The sequence below is a fragment of the Lissotriton vulgaris genome, chromosome 6, assembly GCF_964263255.1.
Source record: "Lissotriton vulgaris chromosome 6, aLisVul1.2, whole genome shotgun sequence".
Classification (NCBI taxonomy): Eukaryota; Metazoa; Chordata; class Amphibia; order Caudata; family Salamandridae; genus Lissotriton; species Lissotriton vulgaris.
The window spans coordinates 239,485,635-239,498,036 of NC_141694.1; positions in this window are offsets into that span (position 1 = coordinate 239,485,635).

The following is a 12,402-nucleotide window of genomic DNA, read 5'->3' on the forward strand; positions in this document are numbered from 1 at the left end:
AAAACATTTTTCTATAGCCCTAAAATAACATCTGCTATCAAAGGACCATTGCCTTGCTTACACAATCCACTTGTATAGTATTCAAGAAATGTATTTACAATACTTTGAAATGTATTCCTTCAAGAAAGAGGTTTAGTTTCATCTGTGTCCAAGGAACGCCGAACTCCTTAGGCAAAAACTCATTTTCCCATCCCAATAGGTGTTAAGAGCCCTTGTAAGGAAGGCAAATGTATGTATTTTCCATGTGGTTTGAGGACCGGGATATTGTGAAGTGTAAGCGATGACTACAAATGCCAGTAGTCTGACCTGCAGCAGACACTGTGCATTATTTGTTGCTCATTTCAGGGCCAATACATCAACATAGCGACAATAGTTTGCATGCAATTAAACTGATTATTCTAAGAGCATTATAATGTAGAGATAAGGCCCTCTCGTATACCAGTATTTCTAAATAGAACATTTTGCATAAGTCAGTGGCCTTTTTTCTGTGGTAAAAATGACTGCGTATTACTAAGAATGCAGGACCATTTGCAGGTGTATCAACATTCCCTACTGGGTGTATTACTGCAGTAGCTCAATGAACAGAAGCCTCCATAAATGCAATGTGTGGCAACAACGTGTTGCTTTTAATTTTATTAATACTAACTGTTGTTTTTTGTGTTACTTGTTTCTTGCATACAGTGTGCTAATGTTATTTTTTTCAGCAGGAAAATCAATACCTAAAATGGTCAAAAAGGACAATACTAATTAGCTACTCACTCCTGATAATTCTTCCATCAGTACAGAACACAACGGAGACTAAACATTCTTTTTCCTGCCCCCGGTAATGCAGAAAGTTACATTTTAAACCTAATTAGTCTTATGTACTATGAATTTCAAAGCAGACAAACAACAGCATACGTTTTCGCATAAATAAAGCACTACGTTTGTCACCTGAATGCCTTTAACAACTGTCTGCTCAGATCCATACAGTTGAAACACTGTTAGTCAAAAATATAATTTTAATACGTTTTGTGTATATTGTCTTAAAGTGACTAACGTGACTTTCAATATGAAGGATTACTGTATGGATTTCCATGATATAGATAACAAGACACAAAACAAGAACCTGAAATTGAAACTCTCACCACATTGTGATTTAATTGCTTAAAGAAACGAATTCGTTGCCAGTGCTTAATTTGTGAAAGAACGAATTCCGGTGCCTATAGCTCTGCTTAGAAGCCCAAGAAAAGTGCTATTAAATGTTGGCATGGCGAACGCCAAGGCTGCACAGTCTTGTATATTGTTGTTGTCTTTTTAATTCGCTACCAGCCACTCAAAGCCCCTTAATCTCACAGTTGCAGGTTCCCACGTTCTCTCTTGGTTACGGGTTTTCTGTCTTTTTCTTACCTTGTGTGTTTTCACTTTCATAATAATAATAAGTCCACATTTGTAAAGCGCACAATCACCCGCAAGGGTCTCTAGGCGCTGGGGGCCGTCTGGAAGATTACGTAAACTATTGCCCAGAGTCACATGGTGCTGGGCTAATTTGCCGCGGAGCTGGGGTTCGAACCGTGAACCCCAGATTCCAGCGTCAGTTGCCCTGGCCGCGGCACCACACCAATTTCATGGTATTGGTCAATTTCCAATGACACAAATTAAGTGCCGGTCGACAAAAATAAGCACCAGCTCGAATTAAGCATTGTTAGCTGCTGAAATTAGGAATACCTAAACACTGTTAAATGAAAATGGGTGAATCAAAATAAACCAATCCATAATATCATTTGTGTTAGTGATCTCTAGGTAATTATTTGAAACAAACACACCATTAATTTTGAATCACTGAACAAACAACTGTTTTTCAGGTCTGAATTAGCAGCTGAAGCTTTCTCAAAGTCGTCCTGTAAGCATATTATAGAAAGAGTAGAAAGAGTAGCCTCTGGGGACGTCTCCTTCAGGCCTTCTCCTATTAGTGCAGTCCACGGTAGCCATTGCTTTGGAACGGTGGGAATTATATTTCGAGTTAGCCCAAAGAATAATCCTTTTTCTTGTCATGCTTTTGACTACTAAGGGCCAGATGTAGGTAGCCCTTTACCGATCGGAATCGGCCGAAAATACAGATTTTCGGCCGTTTCCGATCGGTAAAGGGCTAGGGAGATGTAGGTACACATATTCGGTAATTTTACCGAATCGTTATTATTAACGAATCGGTAATAAGTACCGATTCGGTAATATTTACCGATTCGGTAAAATTACCGAAAATGCTATGTGGGTAGCCAATTTTCCATTGGCACATGGCTTACAGAATCGGTATTTTACCATGGAATACAAATCCATGGTAAAATACCGATTCCTGTGTACATGCACATCTGTGCATGTACACATGTGCCATGTGACAGACAGACGTGCCCTTAGGGCATGTCTGTGTGCCACATTGCACACATGCCCGTTTTGGGGGTGCTAGAGGGTGTCAAAGTGACACCCCCTGCACCCTTGTGAATTCATTAATTACCGATTCGTAAATACCGAATCGGTAATGCCTAATCATTCCTATGGGCTTTAAAGCCCATTGGAATGAATGGGCATTACCGATTCGGTATTTACCGAATCGGTAATTAATGAATTGTTAAGGATTCGGTAACGAATCCAGATGTTGGGACCTACATCCCATTTACCGATTTTGAAATACCGAATCGGTAAAATTCGGTATTTCAAAATCGGTAAATGGGATTTACCTACATCGGGCCCTAGGTTTCTTCTCAGATCCTCGGGAGTGCTACCATTGCAATGAATTAGATTTATTTTTTCAGAAGCTGCTACTGGCAGGAACTACCTGGAGAAGGCCGAAGCCATCTGGAAACTAAGGATTCCCATGGTGTTGCTAGTCGACCTAATCTTGCACATAAAGTGGAAAATAATTGATATTTTACTGTCTCTAACACATGCAAGCGCAGTCTACCTAATACCACATTACAATGTTGGATATTGCAGTATGTGTTTACACAGCTATCTTAATTGCTAGATTACCCCCTACTTAAGAAACTATTGTTGGAAATTAGATTACTGGGTGTGGGGGTGAAGCGCTTCTCAAGTAACAACCACAAACCTTCTTGGGGTGAAACACAAGAAAACCCCAAATCAACCCTTGCATAACCCTCTGGGAACTTTGCACAAAAGTGAGATTTAACTTTTAGACAATGTGCACAATAGTTACTCAGGACTAAACACAGTAATAAAGTGAAAAAACAACACTGGAAGAATCCCACATCATTTTCGAAAAATAGGGTAAAATCTAATAAAGAATTTGAGACCAGAATGACAATAATGAAATCAGTAGATCCGGATGTATGCAGTTTCAAAGATTTAATGAAAATGGTGCCTAAATGCCTGTTGTTTCATCGCTGGGGGTGGGACAAGGTCCTCCGCGTGACGAGCATGCCACCAATCAAAGGGGACGGGGCTGACAGCATGCTATGCCATTAAGGCACCGGGGAAATCCCTCAATGCAGGACACTTTATCTGGCCATTGGAGGCCCTACTGACCTGCTCCTGACCTGTTTCATCTTCCGTTGTTGCCTGCTGCTGTCCCTTGTTGCATCACTGGGGTGGGACACGGTACCCCAGTGCACCGAGCATGCCGCCAATCAAAGGGAGTGGTGCTGACACCACACTACGCCATTATGGCACTTTTCCTGGCCATTGGAGACCCTATTGACCTGCTCCTGACATGTTCCATCTTCCGTTCCATCATCAGTGGATGACAAGCTTTCTATCTTCCCGCTCTTAGACCGTCAATCTTTGCCTGACGGCACCAATCAAATGGGGCGGGACTGACATCACGCTCCGCCATTGCGGCACCAGGGCACTCCCGAAATACGGGATGCACATGGGCGGGCCTGGGCATAGCCTGGGCCAAGGGCAGGCCCATCTGCACCTGTCAGAGCCAGAAGATGCAGGGCTGGACCGCCCCTCCAAATATCTTCAACACGAGAGCATAAAGTACTGGATAACTTTTGCAGAGCTATCTATACTGAGAATTGGCAGACAGGTTTAGTCCCATTAGTTATTTTGAACTTATTACACCTGGCAGGGGTCATGCAAACCCCATTAGGCATCTTTTAGGGTTGGGAAAAGAAAAGCAGTGGAGGGTGTGGGGACGCGATAGTAGGAAAGAAAGAAAATTATTAAACATGCTGGAAGCAACTGTTTGTTAGATCGCATTGACTGTTTGCACGTTGAATGCAAAGACATTTTAGAGATGGAAGTAGTGTCTTTTACATGTGCTCTGGTTAGTCAGACATCTTCTAATAGCATTAGCCCTAGCAATAAGCCAGTTGTTCAAAACATCTTTTGTAAAGCCAGGGGCAAGAATCATAGTACCCATAAATCTGAAGCTGAAATCCAAACTGTAAGAGCCTTCTCACCACCATCTGACTCATGTCCTCAGGGCCAGCTTGAGCCCATGATTCATTGTAGCAATAGATTTACTCCTCCCCTCAGTCAGAACAATGCCTCCAAGGATACTAACATTCAACCATTATTGGATGAGGCAAGTAAAACATCATTAGATTTCCAGCACCATGAACAGAATTTCCATCAGCTTATAAGCTACCTTGGAGCAGAAGTGGGGGCCATGAGGTCCACGATAGGTGACCTCACAGGGCTAGTGAAGCAACTAGTGGTGATCAGCCTACGATCCTGCTCCCAGTGTGAGGCTGCACCAAGAGCACTTAGCCAATCTATATATGTGCTTCCCATTTTTGTGCCACCAACAAATTGCAGAAGGAGTTTCCCATCCCAAATCAGATCCTACCCACCCACTAATGATTGTGATCTGGGGACATACGACAAAAGCCTTCCTAAAGACAACCCCGCCCGAACCTCAGGTTAGGCAGGAGGTTCTTTAGCGTGACACATGACATACATTGGCGGGTGGCCCCGAGGAAAGTGGGAGGGACTCAGGCTCTATCTTTAGAGCCATCTACGCCACTGTTTTCCCAGAAAATCTGAATGGTAAATGTTCGCAAATTAGGAGCCGAGAAGGGGTATGAGGGGGAAGACTTACTGGTAAAAAAAAGTATCACACTGGATTCACCATGTAAGATGATGTTGTTCTCTGAGTCGTGATGATATTGTAAGGGCAAGAAGATGCACAGCCCCTGACCTGCCCACTGATAGTATAGAATTACTTCTCACAGGGGACAACCTAGCCAAAAACCTGCTGGCCTTAGAGTTCAAAACCTAGTCACCCGATTCATCAAATATTCAATTTAAATGATATATGCCCTCAACCCAGACACATGCAAACTCCCCCGCACTATAAACAGATTAGGTCTCAAGTCAACTCTGGGAGCCATTGATTTACTCCCGGGGACAGATTGTTGGCCGATAGGCACTCTCTACCCAAAGAGATAGAGCTTATACCTCATTCTATCTGAAGAGAGCATACAGACACCATCTTGTTTAAGAAGGTAAACCAGGTAGGTACAAAGTAGAGACTACAGAGCTGACATTACGACCTATGGGCACCTTTAGCCACAAGTCTTGAAGAAAAGACGCTGCCCCACTTATAGTCAGCCTGGAAGCCCGAGCAATGTAGTGCATGTTAGCCCAGGATCAACCCCACATATGATATGTTATGTTATGTTATGTTATAAATTTGTTGAAGCGCACAGCTGTCCCAGTTAAGGGGCATCCCGGCGCTGACCGTTCATTGTACAGGAGACTGATACGCTGAAACAAAAAGGATCCTAGTTCAGAGGAAAGAGAAAGGTCTTAATGGCTTTCCTGAATAATAATGGTTTGTCAATGCAACAAATGGATGTAGGCAGAGAATTCCACAATTTGGCCGCAAGTAGTCGAAAAGAGCGGCCACCAATACGACAAAGTCTGAACTTAGGTATAATCACCAAATGTTGGCCCAAGGAGCGAAGGTTACGTTGGTGAATTTAAGGAGTTAAGAGAGGACAGAGAAGCTCAGGGCTAGTACCTTTAAGAATCTTAAACGCCACACAAAGCGTCTTGAACTGAATTCTTGATTCAATCGGTAGTCAGTGTAAGGCACTAATAGTAGCTCTGGCAGAACATCTACGTGGGAGTCCCACAAGAGCACGAGCTGCCGCATTCTGGACTCACTGAAGTCGTGAGATCTCAGCTTTATTAGCGCCAAGAAGTAAAACGCTGGCATAGTCCAGGCGCAATAAGATAGTAGCCTGGATAATGAGCTGTCGGATGGGCGCATTAAAGAACCTCAGAATGGGATGGAGGCCTCTCAACAGGCCCACACATGTTGCTGCCACCTTCTTCGTGTGTCACTGAAAATTAAGGTCCGCATCCAGCCAAACTCCCAAGTTCTTAACCACTGGCTTGGCTGTAGGTATGGTGCCTAAGGAAGCCGGCCACCAATGTTCGTTCCAGAAGGAGATGTTCCTCCCTAGCAGCATCACTTCCGTTTTTGTGGCGTTCAATTGTAAACAGTTGTCAGCCAACCACTGAGCAACTGCAGTCATCCCATCTCTGAACCTTGCAGCAGCAACGGAGGGGCCTTCAGCCAAGGTGACAACCAGCTGAGTATCGTCAGCATACGATACCAGTGTTAGGCCCCACTCTCTTGCTACAGACGCAAGAGGTTGTACATAGAGGTTGAACAACATCGGGCTCAACGCAGATCCCTGCGGGACCCCTTGACGGATGGAATGAACTTGAGATAAAAAAAGAGGTGCCGACACCCGGAAGGATCTGTCCGACAAAAAAGCACGGAACCATTCCAGGGCTTGGCCAGTGATCCCGATGGTCTCCAAATGATACAACAAGATGTCATGGGACACCGTGTCAAAGGCAGCGCTAAGATCTAATAATATAAGCACTGCACTCTGACTGGCGTCAAGAGTGGTTCTTAAATACTTGGTGGTGGCTAACAAGGCAGACTCGGTACTGTGACCCGGTCTGAAGCCATTTTGCGACGGGTCCAGGATGTTATTGAGGGTCATGTGCCGAGATAACACCTCGTTCACGCGGGCCTCTGCCAGTTTGGAAACCCATGGGAGCAGGGAGATCGTCCTAAAGCTCTCAGGCAAAGAGGGATCAAGTGTGGGCTTTTTAATATTAGGAGAAACCAGAGCTTGTTTCCAGGCCAAGGGTACTGTGGCCGTGGTAAAGGATAGGTTAAGTATCTGACCTAGTGGTTTCTGTACAAGCTCCATAGATTCCAAAAACTGAGCCGGCCTCATAGGGTCAGATGGGGAACCGGATTTGACCTTCTTTCAAAGTATCTCAAGTTCGTCACATGGAATCTCAGGTATCGTGGTCAAAGTAGAGATCCCCTCCCTGACCGTGACAGGACTGGGAATAGGGAGAAACTGAGGGAATGTAGCGTAAATTTTCTGCACATTTGTGAAGAAAGAGGCCAGCTCATCACATTGCTGTGCCGATATCACAATCGTTACTTGGAATTTGGTGGGGCTAAGTAGTAAAATGTTACTTCCTCATTGTAACAACTTTATAGAAGGTTTTGATATACATATCTTACAGGAGACATGGAATATAGGTCCTTAATATAAGGTGGGGTATGTCTGCTTTTGTTGCCCTGCAGTTACAAAAGGGTTAGGCCAAAAGGCAGGGAGATTGATAATATGGCTTAAGATTGCTCTGGGCTGCATGATCACGCCTCTTTGCATTGATAGTCCAGATATTTTGTGGATCACCATTAAGAGCCGCTTAGGCAAACCCATTGAAATATACAACATATATGCAAGAGGAACAAGGGGGGAACAGATCATCAGCCACCTTCCTACAACTGGAGGAGCTACTGGATGAGCGCCCATCCCAGTTTATGTTCATAATAGCAGGTGACTTCATTGTTACATTCAAACTCTTAGATAAAGCAGACGTAACAGAGTCGAATGAGGAAGACCTGAGGTGGCCAGTTCCACCTCTAGATCTCCCTCCGGTTAAGAACTGTTTGCAACTGGTGCTCCAAATAAACGCTTGGAGCCTGGAGTTTGGGTTGAGGGCAGCAAACAATAGGACAAGATCCAGCTGACTGAGCTCTCTAATCTCGGTCCCATCTTGCTCCTTCCTTTCCTAAGCAAGCTACTGGAGAAGCATATAAACAAACATCTCTCCAACCATGTCAAGCAGACCGGTAGTCTAGACCCTTCCCAGTCAGGCTTCAGGCCCAAACACAGCACAGAATAAGCCCTACTAGCAGTCACAGATAACATCAGGATGACCCTAGACAGGGGCCAAACCACGATTCTGGTGCTGCTGGATCTATCCACCACGTTCGATACAGTTTCACATCAGATATTGCTCAGGATATCGAAGTAGTTTGGACTTTGAGACTCAGCTTTTCAGTGGATGACAAGCTTTCTATCTTCCTGCTCTCAGACCGTCAATCTTGGCTTGTATCATTCAGCGCCTATAGAATTGACCAAGGGAGTGCCCCAGGGCTCTTGCCTGAGCCCAACCCTGTTCAATATCTACCTGGTTCTCTTGGCCAACCTTCTCAGGATATGTGGGTTTATTCCCATCTCCTACGCTTATGATATACAGCTGCTCTCTCCTTTTGATAAATTCACTCAATCGGTACAGTTGGCCTTTTCTTCAGGCATGAGAGCTATCTCACACTGGATGAGGAGTAACTTCCTCCAATGCAATGTGGGGAAGACAGAGATTATGCTCTTTGGACAGGCCCTATTACTATGGAGCCCTAAATGGTGGCCAGTCAATCTGGGTCCTGCTCCAAAAACCTGTGTTAAGAATCTAAGTGTTCGCCTCGAACAGGCCCTTACTTTGAAGGAGCACGCTGCTCAGACAGCTGGTTCCTGTTTCCACACACTGGGTTTGCTGGGCCGAGTCTTCCCATTGCTCCCTGACTCAACTCCGAAGACACTGACCCAGGCACTTATTTTAAGCCGTCCGGACTACTGCAATGGTCTGTTGGTCTCTGTTAATGAGTCCTCACTTAGCAGACTGCAGGTAGTCCAGAATACAGTGGCTTGTCTGGTCCTTAATGTCCCATCCAGGACAGCCTCCCGTCCCCTGCTCTATAAGCTCCACTGGCTCCCTATACGGGAACGGGTGAACTTTAAAGTCTGCTGCATCATACATAAGGCTCTGCTCAACCTCGGTCCCACTTATCTTTCCGATAAATTCATACCTTATACGCCTCTGAGGTCACTTCGCTTGGGATCCAAGTTCTTTCTTCAGGTTCCCTGAATCAGGAAGGTCATATTGGGTGGGAAGTCCCTGTCTATCTGGGCCCTCGCTATTGGAACAAACTTCCAAAGTTAATGAAGGAAGTTTTCCCTTCTGATGACAACTGCTGATTAAATTGGAAGAAGGTAATTCCGTGAGAAGACAAAGTCCTAGGTATGCTTCAGGATTTGGTGGCAGGGAAACATGAACTTCAGTCGCTGCTTGAGAGACCTGGAGGGCTAGCTGAAGTAGATACTCATCACACTCACTTATTTGAAAAACTAGGCTCTTATTTTACTGTAACCAGGGTTCATTCATAGATAGAAATACAAGAGGTCCCGGAATAATGCTTCAATCATTCTTGCAGAACCCCTGTAATAACAATTAGCCAAGGCAGTAAAATCCAAAGACTGAGAACAATGGAGCTTCTAGAAAGAGCTATAAAGCAGCCCTCCTTCATGCAAAGAAGGAGTGGGACGAATCTCGTTGGCAGCTAATTAAGGAAGCTTGTGCTGCCACAGATTCTTAGACCTTTTGGTCCCTATTTGTCTGGGGCGATGAAACAGGGGCCCACTCACCTCCAAATCATATCTCAGCCCAAGACTGGCATGATCACTTTAAAAAGCTCTATTCAGAGGCTGTTGTCCTGCCACCTTTGGGGGGATGTCCCCTGTTCACCTCAGATTTTGGATAATGATTTATTCTCTTTAAGTGACATCGAGGGTTCAATTAGCTGAATAGTACAGGCAAAAGACCCAGGGCCAGATGGCAATCTGGGGGATCTATTTTTATCTGACAGCTCAAGCTTGGCTCATTATATATTATTACTCTCAAATTCTTTAGCCAGGGGGCTTCGATCCCTGCTTCATGGTGGGGGCTGAGGTGGTCCCAATAGTCAAAAAAGAGGACAACCCTGCAGCTACAGGGCTATCAGCCTGATAGACGTAGCACAAAAAGTATTTAGCCGAGCTCTTTTACAAAAGATTCAGACATGAGCTGACAAAAAATCAATTTTGGATATCTAACTAAGGGGAATGATTCATTTAAGGAGAACAGATGCTGGAATCAAAAACATTTTTCAACAAACATAATACCTCTGACACCATACATCACACTAACGTTTTTTTGTGTCACAAAAGTCCCTTTAATTGACTCTGTGCTTGTATTATTATTTTTTCTTTCTTAATGAACTATCTGTCATTTAAGTATTCCTTCATCTTATACATAACAAAATACCTTCGATATTCTGAATGGACTTAACATTTGTACAAAAAAACACATCAAAACGATACATTACTCACTAGACATACTTTTGATTATTAAACAACAGTACACATAAATACATTTAAAGAATTCTTATACATTACATCATCTTTCTTTTGTTTAATGCATAAGAATATGTTTCGTGCTCCCATTAGCAGGAAATGTTAACGCTATATGGTTTCCTAAATTTCGTAGTGTCCTACTGGTGTCTATCCTGCTGGAACTATGTCCAACTTAGTCCTCTGCACTTCTCTAATCTTCAGGTCCTTTTTAGTGGTCAGAGATCTTTTTAGGGATTTTTAAAGTGAGTTTGTATTAGTCCAACTCTACTGGCTGAGGGAAGCAGCGTCTTCTGTTTTCCCCCTCAAAGGCAGTACCCGAGCGTGCACAGACTTCCTTTTACCTCTGTACAACGACCTTAAGCTTACAAGCGAGGGCAAGCGGATTTGCTTCCCTGCTTTTTGCCGACCGGGCACCCAGCAGCGGTGTTTCCGATCCTCCTACACCACCTTGACGCTTTAGGAGCACCCACTTCAAGCGTCCATTCTTATTTTACACCCGATTAGGACCGGGTTGGAATTATCACCGGTCCGACGACACAGCGTTCATCCCATTATCCTCAGCCCTGAAGAGTCACGGGTTTACCCCGGTTTTAACGAAACACGTGTCGGCTGGTTTTTGTTGTGAAACAAATACTCACACTGGATGAATAAACAACAAATAAGTTATAAACATTGGAGTTGGATCTTATCCTTTGCATTGATTGACTATATAACTCAATTTATAAACTTATGCAGGTTGTGTGCGCTTGACATTGCTTTTACACTATCACCTTTAAGCGCACACACACACAACATACCTTTAAAAACATTTTTACTTACCTGATGCTCCAGTATTTATTACACTACTAGTCTATAAAATACAATTATTCACGTTAGTGTAACTAAAAATGAGCTAAAAACAAAGAGGATGAAGCAGAGTCTGTCATCTTGGTACTGATTTTGACACCTTTTGACACCTCTGAGGCCAGTGGATGCAAAGGCAGAGCCAGGGGTTACAGCGAGCAAGCCAGCGGTCGCAGTTGTGATCCCTGTTGACCTCTAAACAGTCTCTAACCTTTTAGGTCTGCTTTAAATGTACTAATGCATGCACGCAACATATATGAAGTCTGTGTTTACATTCTGTTGTGGCCTCTTGCTATCTTATGCATTCTCCCCACAGTCCTGATGTTCCCTGCTGCTCAGCCAGTGAGCGAGGTCATTGTATGGTTGGAATGTTGAGAGTGTTTGTGCTTGGATAAGGGGACAGTTGAAGTGAGAAGGGCTGAGCAGCAAAATGCTACTCCTGGTGGGGCTTTATCTATAAACCACAACCAAGCTAATAAACGTACTTATTTTATAAGCTACGAGTATCTATTCTTGATTGTAACACATCCTCATGTCCATTAATGTTAGACCTATTTGCTCTGCAGATGCTGGTTACACTCCATATTTAAACAAGGGCAATCCCTTCCTACTGCTTTGCATTTTACATGTTTCAGGAAGTTGACTGTATTCCTACTACTACAACTACTATACAGCCCTGATTATATTTTGCATGGTACTGGGGTAATGATAAAATCACATGTAATGTTACCATTAACGTGCAGTAATTTCACCCCAGTTCTGTACAATTTTGATTAAAATCCCATGGAACAGGAAATTTCAACGTTGAACTTATTTTTCAGTTGTAAAACCACTTGGAATTCGCCATTCGATAGGGTTTTACTCCATACATTTACCACGTGCTCTAAGCAGGTGGTAAATCTATACGTAGGCCTTCGAATGAAGGGTGAATGGCAAAGTAGAGTAGGGATGAGAAAAGTATTTCCTGGCAGAAAAACAGGAATGAAATTTGGCTGCTACTGCAGGCCAAACTCTCGTGATTTTATTAGTCAGTTTTACCTGGTGTAAAAATGAGGCC